We start from the raw sequence: 15,899 nt of genomic DNA, 5'->3' as shown, positions 1-15,899 counted from the left end.
GCGCCTACTGGCTGCTCGATTCGTAAAATGAATGCCAGAATTTACTTACATTCTTAAGCAAGAGTGAAAACTCAGAATCACTTCACACAGATTAGTTATGCCTTAACGATTAAGAGATGCTGATTACGCACTCTTGCTTTCTACATTTTTAAAACACATCAGTGGAGCACAGGGATTCTAGTTTCCATGGTGAGTGGTCATAGCTCAGTGGTAGAAGACATGTCCTGCATGCAAAAAAGTCCCAGATTCCATCCCTGGCATCTCCAGATACGGCTGGGATTGGAAGCCCTGGGAGCTACCAGTCACTGTAGGTAGACCATGGTGGGTTAGATGGACCGATGGTCTAACTATATTAAGGCAGTGATCTATGCTTATTGCTGATGACCAGCCGGCCTCCGGATCTGGTCATGATGGGCATACCCATCTCCTGTTGTTTGATTCCCAGGACCTGATATTGCTTTTGCACATGGAGGGTCCTTTGCTAGCTAGTAATTGACAGACCTGTTCTCCAGATAGTTGTCTAATCTTATTAAAATCCACGTTCAAGCTGCTTTAAAGTTATTTACATCTCCTATATTCAAATCCAACAGATCCAGGAAGGGATGCAAAATTTGGATTTATTTATTTTCTTGCAGATGAAATCCTTTCAATACCACTTTCCCCATTCAAAGAACTTACTTCCTACTCTTGTCTTTTCCCCATCTGCCCATCTTCTTTGCTTCATGCTGCTCAAAAGGGATTTTTTTGAAAGACCATTAGAAACCCCCCAATCTTGGTTGCTAACTTGCTTTCAAATTGTGCCATTGTCAGTATTAAACCAACACAACACAATACATTACAATATAATCCATTTATAGTGGTGCATTATCATGCAAATAATTCAAGGTGCCTAACAATAAACTAAAAAAGTGGTGGTGGTGACAAATAGATAACACCCAACCATTGGAACGACTTAGAAAAGAAACCTTGAAATTTACTTTTCAAATCAGTAATGCAGCTTTTTTCCTCCTGACACATGGAGATGATTGTCGATTGAGGAGCTGCAGAAGAAACACTTTTTTTAGCAATGTTATGGCAGTTGAATGAGCAAAGCAATATTAAATCAGATTCCTGAAAGGGAGAACTGCTCTTGAGATCTTCAAGAAAGACGATTAAAACAGTACGTGTGTGCATTAATTTAAGTCAGCCTGGTCATGAGAGAGAAATGAAGGAAGGCATGTAAGATCTTCAGCTGATAGATATAACATTCAAGAATATACAGAGTGGATTGATTGATTGATTGATTGGTTTAAGTTTACTTATATCCCACCTTTCTTTAATCATGGAACTCAAAGTAGCATGCAAGGGGTTCCCAGGCAGTCTCCCATCTCAATGTAGACCAGTCCTAAAAGGAGCAGCAGAAACATCCAGAGCACAGGGGAAGAGACTGAATACCACCGCCCTTGTCTCTGTTGGAACCTTGAGAACTTCACCAGCATAAGAGAGTGGAGCATGGGAGAGATCAGCTGCTATAGGCTGCAAGAAATCTGGCTGCTATTTTCTGAACTTTGTTTTCCTGGCATAACTGTTGCAGTTTGTAGGATTTATTAAGGGCTTAATGCATAGGAAAGTTTTAGTTTATTGGGTTCTGGTTTACATGCCACTGAAAGATAATAATGGATATTGTGTTGCAATGTTTGATTTTGCCCATTTCATAATTAATCTGAAATATTATGTTAGTATCAGTAAAATGAGTTGTTTATGATAGTAATGAGGTCATATTATAATGATGTATTGTATGCTTTTTTGTTGTTGTATTGCTGTTTTGTTAGTCACTTTGGGCACTTTTTTGTGGAAAAGTGGCATACAAATTAAATGATGACGATGACCTAAAATAATTACCTCAGTTGAACTTTAGGAGAAATATCTTGATGGTAACAGCAGTTTGGCAATAGAACCAATTACCTAGAAGGGTGGTCACTCTCCCTCTCTGGAGGTCTTCAAGCGGAGGCTATATAGCCATATGTTGAGGATACTCTAACTCTGGATTGGACTAGATGACCTCCAAGGCACCCTCCAACTCTATGATTCCATGATTCTATAACAAAAGAGTCTTGTTGCACCTTAAAGACTAACAAAATGAGATGCATGAAGTATTGACAGAAATGCACACACACACACACACACACACGTGTAAACAGTTGAGCCAAATCAAATGAAATGCAATAAATGCAGACTGCGAGAAGTCAGTTAAATGTAGGCAGAATAAGCACAGTGTGCATTCATACAACAGCCACACAATTCTTTGTTGCTTATGTTGCAGTAGTCTAATACGGGAACCCCTCTGGAAGTTGTGACCACACCTAGACCTGCTTAGCTTATGCCGAGTGGTTACATCCTGTGCCCTCAGGCCACACTCCAGTGAAATGGCAGCTAGGATCTTGACTGGATGTGCTGTTACATGCTACTGATTAAGTGCCAAAGAGCTGGTCTTCTAAGGGCTCCAACTTGGAGATCTATGTTTGTCAGACCTGGCTCCTGCCAAGTCTATGGGCAAAGTTTTGGAAATGGCCCCCTTTCCTTCAGACTAGAGAGCAATCTCAACCTGGAAAGGGTGCTTCATGCCTTACCATTTAATTTTCTCTGGCCTGTTGTTGCACCAGAGACCCCTTCACTGGGCTAGCCACCTAGCTACCTCATATTTTCTCCTTTGGTGCTGTCCAAATCCCCTCTTGACATGCTTCAGAATCCCACTTCAGAACATGCAACCGAGTCCACATCTGAGCACTTTGGGGAAGCATTATTAGATCAACCTGCTTCGATTGACTTTTAGAGCTCAGACTTCAGCTGACAAAGATGGTGGAGAAGTTTTAACCATTTTGAATGGAATGAAATTGGATTGTGTTTGGTGGAGGTGGCTGGCTTGATTGCTTTTCTTAGACACACATATGCATACAAGTGTAACCCTATGCATGTTTATACAAAAGTAAGTGCCACTGAGCTCAATGGAGCTTATTCCCAGGTAAGTGTGTATAGGATTGCACACACACACACACACACACACCATCAAGCCTGCAGCTAGAGAAAAATAGATAAACAAACAAGAAAAGCTCATTTTACCAGCTAGATGGGTCTGTGTGTATCATCTGCCTTCCTCCAACCTGAATTCCGTCTTTCTTGCTGTGCTGTAGCTTGGAGAGAATTTTTACGGCGGAGTTGTAAAAACCCGGAAAACAGGAGAGTTTATGGTAGAACCGCTAGCAGACCTTTAACTATAGCAGTATTCATGGTTACCACTACAAGGAAGGTATTATGTTGGGAGGGCAGTAAAGTTAAACCTGCCCTCAAGGCATTCTGAAATGTTAACGGCTTGTGCATACACTTAGATTTTTGGAACACAGGTGCTTGCCATGGAAAAGAGTGCTTGCAACAAAGCTTCCAGCAGGGTTGCTTTTTAAAAAAATGTTTGGGCTGTGGTGCTGGAAACATTTCTATACTTGTGAACAACTACATTTGATTAAAAGCTGTCAGATTTATCTACTTAGGAGGAGGGAAGAAATATGTGCTTTCCCTAGAAAGGAAATCAATGTGTCTTTTTGATAGATGCAGACAGAAAAATGGGACAGTGTTACTTTAAATGGCCAAGGAGGAGAGCCATCCAGACACTACCATTAGCCACTGGCATAATTGTAGTGGAGCAAAGCCGCCCTTTATATTGTATAATCCATGTTTACAGAATAGCCTTCTGACGGTGAGGCAGTAGGACTGTTCCAAATGAGGGGGTTGTGACCAAGGGAGATACAGAGAGGGATGTACAAGAATTTTGTTCCTATATGCAAATCATGAGAACACGTCCTATGTGCAATCCTGAACATGAACACAAGCAGGGGCTTCTCCTTTTTGGACAAATGTCCACAAATTCCTGAATTTGCAATCATGTTAAAAAAAAATGCAGCTAAAAGATGCACACTTTAGAATGCACTTTTTAAAAAAAGTGTTTTCATGTTTTAATCAATGGATGAAAAATGCTCACTTTTGAAAAACATGTGCAGAAATGTGCACTTTCCCCATTCAAAATGCACACTTTTCCCATTCAAATGAGCCAAAAACAACCTGCCAAAAAATGGAAGTGAGTTGAAACCATGTGAGCTTCGAAGTGATATTTAGAGAATTTAGGTGAGCTTGAAAATCGTGGTTCTTCCATCCCTGCTCTCATAAGAAGGCAAGATAGAGGGAAACCTGGAAGAAAGAGGTGAAACACAGGTGTTGTGTGAACAATTTTATATAATTGAGTACATGTGGAATCTAATCTGCAACAAGAACCTACCAGCTGTGCAAGAACGAAGGAAGGGAAGGGTCACTAACTCATCTGCTTTTTTATGGCCGAGCCTAGCCCTTAGTAGAACCTGTGTATTGTCTGCTTCTATCCACCAGACATACATTTTGGATTGGGGGAGGTCCACCCAATGCACTATCCCACCCATCCAAGCTCCAGGGCTTTGGATGTGTGCTCTAGGGAAGCTTCAAAGGGGATCCTTCTTTTCTGCGTCACACAGCCGTTAATGACAAGTCTATGGAATCCCCTTTCACCATAAAGGGTGCTCATCAATGAATGACTTGGAAATCTCCTTACCCACACTGCCCCACCGGTGTGACCTGCTTATTAGACTTCAGTCCCTCCATGCCTATCATCCTGCTGTCCCATCCTCCCCAGGATCTGCGTAGAGTAGGGAGAAGATGGAAAAACTTGCATCCCACTGCCATTCAGGTTCACAGATAAGAAGATTCCTACCTGGCCCCAAAGTGGCAAGTCTTGCCTAGAGTGGTGAACAAATGGCCTCTTGAAATTCTCCACCTTGCATGTGAGCAGAGAAATTTGGGAGGCAATTTCACCAAAATTGTCTGCGGAGGAGAAATTCTCACAAGTTTCTCCCAGGCAGGGCTCCCCACGGACAGGGCTTGTAGCACAGCTTCTTTCTTTTTGGGTAAGCTGTTTGAGGGGGTTTGTGCCGCAACAGCATCAACTGTCTTGGCAGGGTGGCCCCCAGTTTGCATCCACCGCAAGGCAGGGATGAGGTGGAGTTAGTGCTCTGCCAATATTTGTACTCCAATTTCTGGAAGGTGTTCTCTCTCCATGAAAGAGGCTTCCATTGTTCTGCCTCATTCAGGATGTTTTATAATGTATTTTTGTGGGGGGGTTGAGCTTACCCAGTCACAGCCAGCCTCCCAGGCTGCCTGCATGTCCTCATCTGAAAAAAGCCCAATGGGAGGAATTACCACACAGTGCCTTAAACTGGGCTTCAACTGAAGTGTAGAGAGCTGAGAAGGCTACTAGTGGCCAAAGAGATGGTTGCACAGTGAAAAACAGGACACTTGTGCTCACTGCTTGGCCACCTCCTAAGTAAGATAAGCCCAAGAAACTCAACCCCAACCCAGGAGAATTTCTCCAAAATTTATTCACCACTTAAGTTCTTTTTAGAAGCAATTTCTCTTCTATCAAACTGAATGAGAATGGTCAATAAAAATGTGGGAGAAATTTTCAGCACAGCACTAGTCTCGCCTAAACAAAGGCTCACTTGCATGAAGTTCTGGAAGAGTTTCAGCAAGAGGGGAACAGAACATAAGAACATAAGAAGAGCCCTGCTGGATCAGACCAAGGGTCCATCTAGTCCAACATTCTGTTCACAGTGGCCAACCAGCTGTCGACCAGGAAACCACAAGCAGGGCATGAGCGCAACAGCACCCTCCCACCCATGTTCCCAGCAACTGGTGTACTGAGGCTCACTGCCTCTGGTACCAGAAGTAGCACATAGCCATCAGAACTAATAGACATGGATAGCCTTCTCCTCCAGGAATTTGTCCACCCTGCTTTGAAAGCCATCCAAACTGGTGGCCATCACTACATCCTGTGGTAGCGAATTCTATAGTTTAACTGTGCACTGCATGAAGAAGTCCTTTTTTATCTGTCCTGAATCTCCCACCAATCCACTTCATCAGATGACCCCTTTGGGCTCTAGTATTTTGAGAGCGGGAGAAAATGCCTCCCTATCCACATTCTCCACACCATGCATAATTTTGTAGACCTCTATCATGTCTCCCCTTACCCTCCTATTTTCCATGCTAAACAATCTCAGGTGTTGACACCTTCTCTCATAGGGGAGATGCTTCAGACCCTTGATCATTTCAGTTGCCCTTTTCTGCACCTTTTCCAGCTCCAACAGATTTATATGGTCCTTGTTGACTCTGCCAGCCAATATGCTGACACTCCCTGTGTCCATATGCTTTGCTGACTTCTCATCTCCCCATGTGCAATGCCAACCCCACCCATTTGCCTGACTGAGGCTTGGGAAAAAGGAGTGCAATTGCTTTGGCTGATCTGAAGCCCTTTGTGGCCATCCTATGGGGTAGGGGTTGCTGACCAGCCTGTAAGTCATTGATCCAACCAGTAAAGCTCGAATTCTATCCATCATGGGCTGAAAAGCCAGTGAACTCCAGACTCTGCCATCACTACCTAACTCTAATGCTGGGGGAAGAAAGAGGGTCCTTAATGAAATCCACAAGCCTGGCCCCTTGACTCATCCCCCACCCAGTTTTAGCCATATCATGAACCCTATAACCTTCTAAAACAGTCATTAAGGCAGGGGTGTTGAACCTCTTTCAGCCCAGGGGCCACATTCAATGATGGAGAATCATAGACTAGTAGGGTTGGAAGAGGCTTACAAGGCCATCGAGTCCAACCCCCTGCTCAGTGCAGGAATCCAAGTCAGAGCATCCCTGACAGGTGGCTGTTCAGCCTCGTCTTGAATGCCTCCAGTGTGGGAGAGCCCACCACCTCCCTAGGTCATTGGTTCCATTGTCGTATTGCTCTAACAGTCAGGAAGTTTTTCCTGATGTTCAGACGGAATCTGGCTTCCTGTCACTTGAGCCCATTATTCCGTGTCCTGCACGCTGGGATGATCAAGAAGAGATCCTAGCCTTCCTCTCTGTGGCAACCTTTCAAGTACTTGAAGAGCGCTATCATATCTCCCCTCAGTCTTCTCTTCTCAAGGCTAAACATGCCCAGTTCTTTCAGTCCCCCTTCATAGGGCTTTGTTTCCAGTCCCCTGATCATCTTTGTTGCCCTCCTCTGAACCCTCTCCAGTTTATCTCCATCCTTCTTAAAGTGTGGTGCCCAGAACTGGACACAGTACTCCAGATGAGGCCTAACCAGTGCTAAGTAGAGGGGAACTAGTACTTCCCGGGATTTGGAAGCTATGCTTCTATTAATGCAGCCCAAAAGAGCATTTGCCTTTTTTGCAGCCACATCACATTATTGGCTCATATTCAGCTTGTGATTGACAACAATTCCAAGATCTTTCTCACTTGTAGTGTTGTTGAGCCACATATCCCCCATCTTGTAACTGTGCATTTGGTTTCTTTTTCCTAGGTGCAGAACTTGGCATCTATCCCTGTTAAATGTCATGCTGTTGTTTTCTGCCCAGCGCTCCAGTCTATCCAGATCACTTTGAATTTTGTTTCTGTCTTCCAAAGTATTAGCTATCCCACCCAATTTTGTGTCATCTGCAAATTTGATCAGCATTCCCTGTACCTCCTCCTCCAAGTCATTCATACAAATGTTGAAGAGCACTGGGCCCAGGACTGAGCCCTGCGGTACCCCACTCGTTACCTCTCCCCAGTTTGAGAAGGTCCCATTGATAAGCACTCTTTGAGTCCGATTCCGTAGCCAACTGTGGTTCCACCGGATCGTTGTTTCATCTAGCCCACTTTGAGCTAGTTTGCTCATCAGGATATCATGGGGCACTTTGTCAAAAGCTTTGCTGAAGTCGAGGTATATGATGTCTACAGCATTCCCACGGTCTACAAGGGAGGTGACTTGATCAAAAAATGAGATCAGATTCATCTGGCAGGACTTGTTTTTGACAAATCCATGTTGACTTCGAGTAATCACTGCATTGTTTTCAAGGTGCTTCCAGATGGATTGCTTTATCATCTGCTCCAGAATTTTCCCAGGGATTGATGTCAGACTGACTGGTATGTAGTTCCCAGGTTCCTCCTTTTTGACCTTTCTGAATATAGGGACAACGTTAGCCCTCCTCCAGTCATCTGGCACTTCCCCCGTCCTCCATGATTTCTCAAAGAGAATAGACAGCGGTTCTGAGAGTTCTTCTGCCAGTTCCTTTATTACTCTAGGATGCAGTTCATCTGGCCCTGGAGATCTGAACTCATTCAAAGTAATTAGGTGTTCCTTGACCATATGCCTATTGATCTCAAGCTGCAATCCTGCCCCTTCTACCTGTACTTCGCCTTTGCCAGGGGGGTCATAGACCCTTTTTTGGGAGAAGACTGAGCCAAAGTAGGAATTGAGCACCTCTTCCTTTTCTTTGTCATCTGTTATCATTTTGCCATCCTTAATAGCTGAACCACCATTTCTTTCCTCTGAGAGGATCTCAGGGGCTCCATTCCAGTGGTGGGCAGGGCTGAAGCAAATAGAGTGTAGCCAAAAATACCCCAGATCAGGCATATTGCAGCTTAAAGCTGCCAGTAACTGCCCCTTTGGAGTGGCATTTCGACCTTTTAGAATTGTGTGTGTGTGTGTGTGGATTGTGCAAAAGCTGGAAACCACCAAACAATTGATAGTTGAGGAAACTGGGTGGGGTTAAGAGAAGGGTGTGTGGACATCTTGGAAAGCCCAGGAAGCAAGGCTGGGACCTCAAGTGGGCCAGATTTGTCCCACAGACCTGACATTCAACACCCCTGAGCTTAGGAGTCACTCACAAAATGTAAGGAGGCCATGGCTTCTCTGGCTTCCCTATAATTTGAGCACTAACATAATTTACCAGCCCTTTCCCTGTCTCTTCCCCTGAATATCCCATGTGTGCCTGGCCAGACCCTAAGATCTCAGGGGGTCTTTCTCCAGGAGCCCCCACCAAAGGAAGTGAGGTGGGTGGCTACCAGGAAGAGGGCCTTTTCTGCTGTGGCACCCCAGCTGTAGAATGAGCTCCCTAGAGAGGTTTGCCTTGCACCTACGTTGTTCTCCTTCCAGTGCCAGGTGAAGACCTATTTATTCTCCCAGTATTTCAGCTAGGGGTGTACAAAACCCACTTACCAGTCCGCTGAAGGGGTCCGTGGGAGGGGAGGCGATCTGTCCCTCCCCCCAGAATCCTCCCTGGCTGGCTCCGCTCTGCGGCAAGTCCACAGAGCTACCGGCCGGGCCCATCCACAGCCAGACTTCTGTCCGCTGCCACACAAATGGCGTCCGGTGTAGCGGATGCCATTTGCGTCCCTGCTCTTGGCTGTGCTAGGCTACGTAAATATTTATGTAGCCTGTCATGGCCAAGGGCAGGGACGCAAATGGCTGAAGACGATGGACCCGGACCGGCCGACGCCAGGTAGGGTCCGTCCAGACCAGACTTCGTGGGGTGGTGGTGGGGAGCAGTCCGTTCCACCATGGACTTTGGGGGACCTGATTCTAAAGAATCCAGCCTCATTGGCATTTCTCAGCCATCCCTAATTTCAGCATTTTAGCTTCCTAGTCATTTAGCTTTGGTGTTTTAAATTTGTATTTTAAATCTCTGCATGGCTGCTAGGTTTTATTCTGGTTGTACTGTTATTTTGTGGTTTTAAGCTTTCATATTTTATATTGTTTTATCCTGCGCTTTGTGATTTTAATATTTGTGAACCGCCCAGAGAGCTTCGGGTATTGGGCGGCATAGAAATGAAATAAATAATAAAATATCAGAACTAAAATGCAGCTTGAACACTGCTGCTCTACTCAATTCAAGTTAAGCAATAGAATGGCTCAACGGCCTTCCAGAAGGTTGAACCCACCCCTCCCTCTGGAACCTTCACCTGTACTTGTGAGAGAAGCTGGAATTACCTGCCTACCCCTTTAAGCACTCACAGATACAAATCGAACACAGCCGGTCCATTACGTTTATGACCTCCCTGACAATTCCCTTGATGGCACATACATGCATTAATTATCAAAATATTTTCACAGAAAACAACTTTACCTTTCGTTTTGCTTGCACATCATTGCAGTACGTTTTGGCTTTCTGATTAAGCGAAGATACCGGCCACTTATTTATGAGAATTAATCTCTCCGACATCATAAAAACGACAAACACCATATGTGTTTTTATAATGAAATTGGGGTTTTTAAAGCAAGAAAGAAAGAAAGAAAAAGGGGGGGGGGGATTGGTCCTGAAAGTCAACATTATGTTAACATTTCTTGCAATACATAAGTGGTGCCAAAACCTATTACAGTTGTAGTAAATTTTGATTGCTGGTGTTGTTTGTTATTTTATGTCTAAAAGATAAAGGCAATATTCAGAATACCCCCTTCTTTTTCACGTGTAAATTACTTCCATAAAATACTATGTTTTGAAAACAGTTAAAGGAGAGGGAGGGGGGAGATAAATGATTTTACTGAGGGGACGAACTAGATTGTACATTAGCAGTACAATTGTATAAATGTCTCCTGGAAATTAGATCCCAGGGACCTTCAATGAACCTTACTCTGAGGTAAGTAGGTATAGGATTGCAGCCTAAAGCTACAATCTGATGCACACTTACTTGGGAAGGAGCCCCAATAAACACAGTGGGATTTACTTCTGAGTAGGGATGGATCAGTATATTTCTGGTAAATTTCACACGTGTTCATTCCTAAGTCCATTCCATCCTGTTTCTACATTAATGTGCATTTTAAAGAAAAAAAATCTGCACATTTTTTTCAATAAATGTGCATTTAAATACGTACATTTCAACAAATTTTCCTCACCAAATATGCATTTCTAAATATATTTTATCTAAACATATTCTATCCTAAAGATATTTTGTTCTAAAATATGCATTTTAAAATGCATCGGTGTGTTTTTTCAGCTGGGAGCAACATCGCAAAATTTGGAGAAGTGCGAAAACTGATGGATAATTACATTCTGCATCTGCATCTGCATCAGTGCTCATTAGAATTTTGCAGAGATCAAATTCGTCAAGCATCCCTACTTCTGAGAAAACTTGCATAGGACAGTGCTGTAAATATGCCAAAATGAGGAACTACATGTCTCATTCTCCCCTTGCCCTCCATCACATCTGGTACAACCTACCACTTGTTGTGACATCACACCATCCCATGTTTCCCCACCCATGGTCCAAACCATTAGCTGCTGCTGGGAGAGTCAGTGGGTGGAGAGGAACAGGCAGAGAAACATTCTAGGTTTTGACCAGGCTCTAGCCATAATCATAAAATGTGTGTGTGTGGGTGGGGGTGATGTTCACAATCTTAGAGGGCTTTTTAAAATGCTTAGAAAATGCATTGAGGATAATGCCTATTAGCTAAATTGAACCTCCATGTTCAGAGGCAGTATATCTCTGAGTACCAGATACTAGCCATTAATATATATTCAGGCATTCTAATCCATATGAGATTGGAAGCAAGCAAAGGAGAGCACTGCTCTCATTCCTCTCCACAAGATAGAGGGTGAATGTCTGAAGTGGGGAAGCTGATCTCCTCACACCATTTTGAATCCTGATTTTCCAGGGTTCTAAATCACGCGGGGAACCAACAGAGGCAGAGCAGGTATCCTGCTGCAGGCATTTGTCCTCCTACTCATGGGACATGGTGATTGTGTCAATGGAGGGGGCAAAGCTGCACAGCTTCCCAGTGTGTTTCCAAGCCCATTTTAAAGTGCTGGCTTTGACCTTCAAAGCCTTCAATGGTTTGGGACCAAGTTACTGGAAGGACTGCCGACACCGATATCAGCCTGCCCACACTTTAAGATCAGAAAGAGAGGCCCTTCTCACTTGCCCACCCGCGAGAGCAGTCAGGTGGGTGACCACACGTGAGAGGGCCTTCTCTGCGTTGGCCCCACACCTTTGGAACAAGCTGCCATTGGAGGTCCACCATGCTCCATCATTGCAGGCTTTTAAGAAGGCCTCGAAAACGTACTATTTTGCCATGGCCTTCTCATGATATGACTGCCGTTGTTGCCATTGTTGTTGCTGCTGGTTTTATTGCTGGCTTGTATAGTTTTTATTGCTATTTTATCATGTTTATGCTTTTATCACTTTTAATATTTTAACTGTTTTTATGTATTTTATTGCTGTAAGCTGCCTTGGGAGGGATTCTGCCCTGACAGGTGGCCAAGAAATGTTTAAAATTAATAATGATGATGATGATGGTGATGGTGATATTATGATGATAATAGTGCACTGGGTCCCGCTCTCCATCACATGACTCAAATTGCTTTGGGGTTTGGAACAACCAAAGAAGGCTTATTTATCAGCGTTGGTCAGTATGTGGCTCACTGCATTTGTCAGACAGAATGGGTTGGCTCCAGACTTAGTCCTACTTAAAGCAGGCCAGGGCTGCTGAATCTCTTTCAGGCCAAGGGCCAAATCCCGTTCTGGAGAAGCTCTCGGGCGCCACATCCCACTGGTGGGCGAGACCAGAGGCAAAAGGGGTGGGGCCAAAAATCCCAGCATGTTGCAGCTGAAAGCTCTCGCTGCCAATGCCTAAGCCTTAGGAGAGGCGTTTCAACCTTTTTAGAATGGGGGAAAACCTGCACAAAAGCCAGGAAACCAAACAATGGATGATTGGGGGCCAGGGGAAAGTGGCCTGTCCATCTGGGGGACCCCAGATGGCTGACTTGGGACCACAGGAAGGCCAGATTTAGCTCCCAGGCCTGAGGTTCTGCACCCTGGGAGTAGACCAATTGAAATCAACGGGACTTAAGTTAGTGATGACTGCTCTGAATTGGTAAAGACCATCAAAAGAAGAAAGTTACAATACCTTGATCATATTATCCAAGGCGAAAAATACTCCACACTCCAACTCATTATACGGGGGGAAATGGAAGGGAAAAGATTAATTAGGAAGAAGACGGACATCATGGTTAAAGAATCTGAGGGAATGGTTCAGCTGTACTTCTATACAACTATTCAGAGCAGCAGCGTCAAAAACAAAAATAGCTGTGATGATAGCTAACCTCTGATAGGAGATGGCTCCTTAAGAAGCAGCAGCTCTGACTTAAGTCCCATTTATTTCAGTGGGTCTACTCTCAGTATGCCTACATCCAGTTCCATATGTTTATGGAAGCCCAGTTGTGTGCAGGGTTATACGTTAGTACCTGGAAACAAATGAAGAGTGATGTCATCAATTTCGTATTAGAGACTGAACTAGAGGGTTGTCAATGCCATCCTCCAACATCTCTTGCATCGGGCAGCTGCCTCACTGTGCCCAATGGTAGGGCCAGCACCATGATTTATTTATTATTTTTATTTATTAAATTTATTAATCACCCATCTGGCTGGTCACCCAGCCACTCTGAGCAATGTACAACAATAAAAACAGTTTAAAACAACAACATTCTACATTAAAAACATCATAGTACTAAAAATACCCTAACCCACCCCAAATGCCTGCCTGAACAACCACGTTTTTAATGCATGACGGAAGCTCATTAAAGAGGGGGCATGGTGGAGTTCCCTAGGGAGGGAGTTCCACAGAGTGGGGGCCACCACAGAGAAGGCTGTGGAGATTGAACGAGGGACTTTCTGCAGGCTCCTCCACTGAGACATGGCCCCTTCCTAACCTTTTTAATTGTATGGTACCACTCCCACAGGGCTGCGTGGTCCCATCCTATGTTTGGGCCAGCCCTGGCCATGACACACAGATTGGGAATCACTGCGTTATGCAATGTCAGGAGGTCATTCTTTGCAAAGGGCATTTAATAAATAACTTTGCAGCTTGCAGCTCTGCGATGTCGGACAAATGTTCTGAATCCTTCCTTTCTTCTGAAATCTATTAATGGTCCCCCAAAACACAGGATTCTTGATGCTGACAATGACAACGTCGAAATAGGCCCTTGGAAGTCTCCTGACACTCTGCATCCATTGACGATCAGTCCAACTTTTTTTCAGTATCTGGAAAGCAGAAAAACAGTGTTTGTGCAGGATGGGGCGGGGGGGGGGGATAAAAGGAAGATTGATAAAGCAAAGCAATTGGAGTTATTTCCTATGCATGAAATTGATTAAATGCTTCACTAAATGGCTTATAACTTTGCCTCTCATATTTCTGTCACCCACTGAAAAAGATTACAGTGAGCCCGTCGATGGCCGTGTTGTATACAATACCAAATTACAAAGGGTTGTAAAAACTAATGTTTTGTTTAAAGTTTTGAGCAGGACCATATGCCTTCAGTGACCTTGAGTAAGCTATTCTAATTCAAAACATTTCAAAGTGGATAAAGGCGGGGGGTAAAAGAGCGTGGAATCCATCTGCATAATAAGCCCCAACCCATGTGGTGTAGTCAAAACGTAGAGGTTTTTCTGAACTTCTGTGGAAAAAAGAATGTCAGGTATTTACACAATTATTTGTAAGTTACAGATAGAGCATTTTGAAGTGTGTAATACACGCAGGAGCTCTATGAGGATAAAATGTAGCAAGGAGAGAATCGATGTATGCTTCTCCAAGCTCCTTAGACAAAGAGCAAGATGGAGATCCATGTCAGAATATAAAAAAGAGACCTGTTGGATCCTACCAAACCATGTCAGGCAGCATCCTGTTTCCAGAAGTGCCCAACCAGGTGCCTTTGGGAAGCCTGCAAGCAGGCCATGAAGGTGACGTGCAGTTGCATGAGGGGATGACGGAGTTACATGTGCAAGACCCACCCCTGATGTGGGTGCACCCAGAAGACTCGCCACCCTACCCTCTGCACATTCAGAACATTTCAGAGGGGGCCGTACACACATTCCAATATACAGACGTGGAATTCTTCTTTGCAAGGAAGAGACCTTGGCCCAATCATGTGCAAGACCTCTGCTGCGTATGTGCATCATGTACACCCCTGTCCAATGCATTCGGAATATGTGGACGGTAGGGACATCTTGGAAGGTCATAGTGGGTGGGGGGCTAGCTTATGCCACCCTGTGACCCCCCCTTTCACATTCTTTCAATGCACGGGGGAGTGTGTGAAGGCTTCTGAACTGTGATGACAAGATGTGATTGCTAAGCCGTACTGCAAGGAGGTCAAATCAGTCCATCCTAAAGGAAATCAACCCTGAGTGCTCATTGGAAGGACAGATACTGAAGCTGAAGCTCAAATATTTTGGCCACCTAATGTGAAGAGAAAACTCACCGGAAAAGACCCTGATGCTGGGAAAGATTGAAGGCAAAAGGAGAAGGGGACAGCAGAGGATGAGATGGCTAGATAGCATCACCATTGCAATGAATATGGACTTGAGAACGCTCCGGGAGAGAGTGCAGGACAGGAAGGCCTGGAGTGCTGTGGTCCATAGGGTCATGAAGAGTCAGACACGACTTAACGACTGAACAACAACAACAACACTCTTCCTAAATCTGCAAACATGAGATCGAAATAGCAAGTAGGGAGGTACGGATTTTTAAAAATTCATTCTGTTTGCATTTCAAGGATTGGCCGGAACCTTTCATTCTATCATCCGCTCTTTGGCAGAATCAGATTTTTTCCCCAATTTCCCACATTTGTGCAAATTCGCATTTGCACAAATTCACACTTCCTAAAATGACCCCCCCCCATTTGTCAATCCACCCCAAAATGCACAAATCCCCCCAAAATGCACAATTTCATGCTGTAGCCTATGGGAGAAATGTGCATTTCTGGCCAGTGATTTTTTTTTAATGTATTTTTCCATTTGGAAATTTTCATAAAATTCTGGAAAGTTAAAAACAAAACAAAACAGGCTGCTAGTCCACAGAATCCATGTGACTTGGGAAAAGTTGATCCACTGTGGAATCCAAGGGTCAGATTCATAGAAATCCAAACTCGTTTGGGTTCATTGCGGATTTCTCCAACATCCCTACTTCTAATTGCAGTGAATGGATTTATCAGGGCTCCAAATGTTTCCAAGGGGTGTGGGGACAGGATTTCATTTCTAAAAAG

At 44.2% G+C, this 15,899-nt stretch overlaps 1 long non-coding RNA gene across 1 annotated transcript in view; it reads right to left on the bottom strand.

Moving 5' to 3' along the window:
* Positions 1-9,899: 9,899 nt before the first annotated feature.
* Positions 9,900-15,899, bottom strand: part of LOC146337246 (uncharacterized) — an 88,444-nt gene continuing 82,444 nt past the window's right edge. Inside the window, exon 3 of the long non-coding RNA XR_014785410.1 lies at positions 9,900-13,902. This is a non-coding gene — a long non-coding RNA (uncharacterized LOC146337246). The remainder of the gene's footprint in view (positions 13,903-15,899) is intronic.

Source organism: Heloderma suspectum, chromosome 11 (assembly GCF_057233095.1).
Source record: "Heloderma suspectum isolate Gila_16-S chromosome 11, 16-S_ref, whole genome shotgun sequence".
In the NCBI taxonomy this organism is placed as follows: domain Eukaryota; kingdom Metazoa; phylum Chordata; class Lepidosauria; order Squamata; family Helodermatidae; genus Heloderma; species Heloderma suspectum.
The sequence above is the reverse complement of the archived record's forward strand: the minus strand, read 5'-3'. Positions and strand labels throughout refer to the sequence as shown.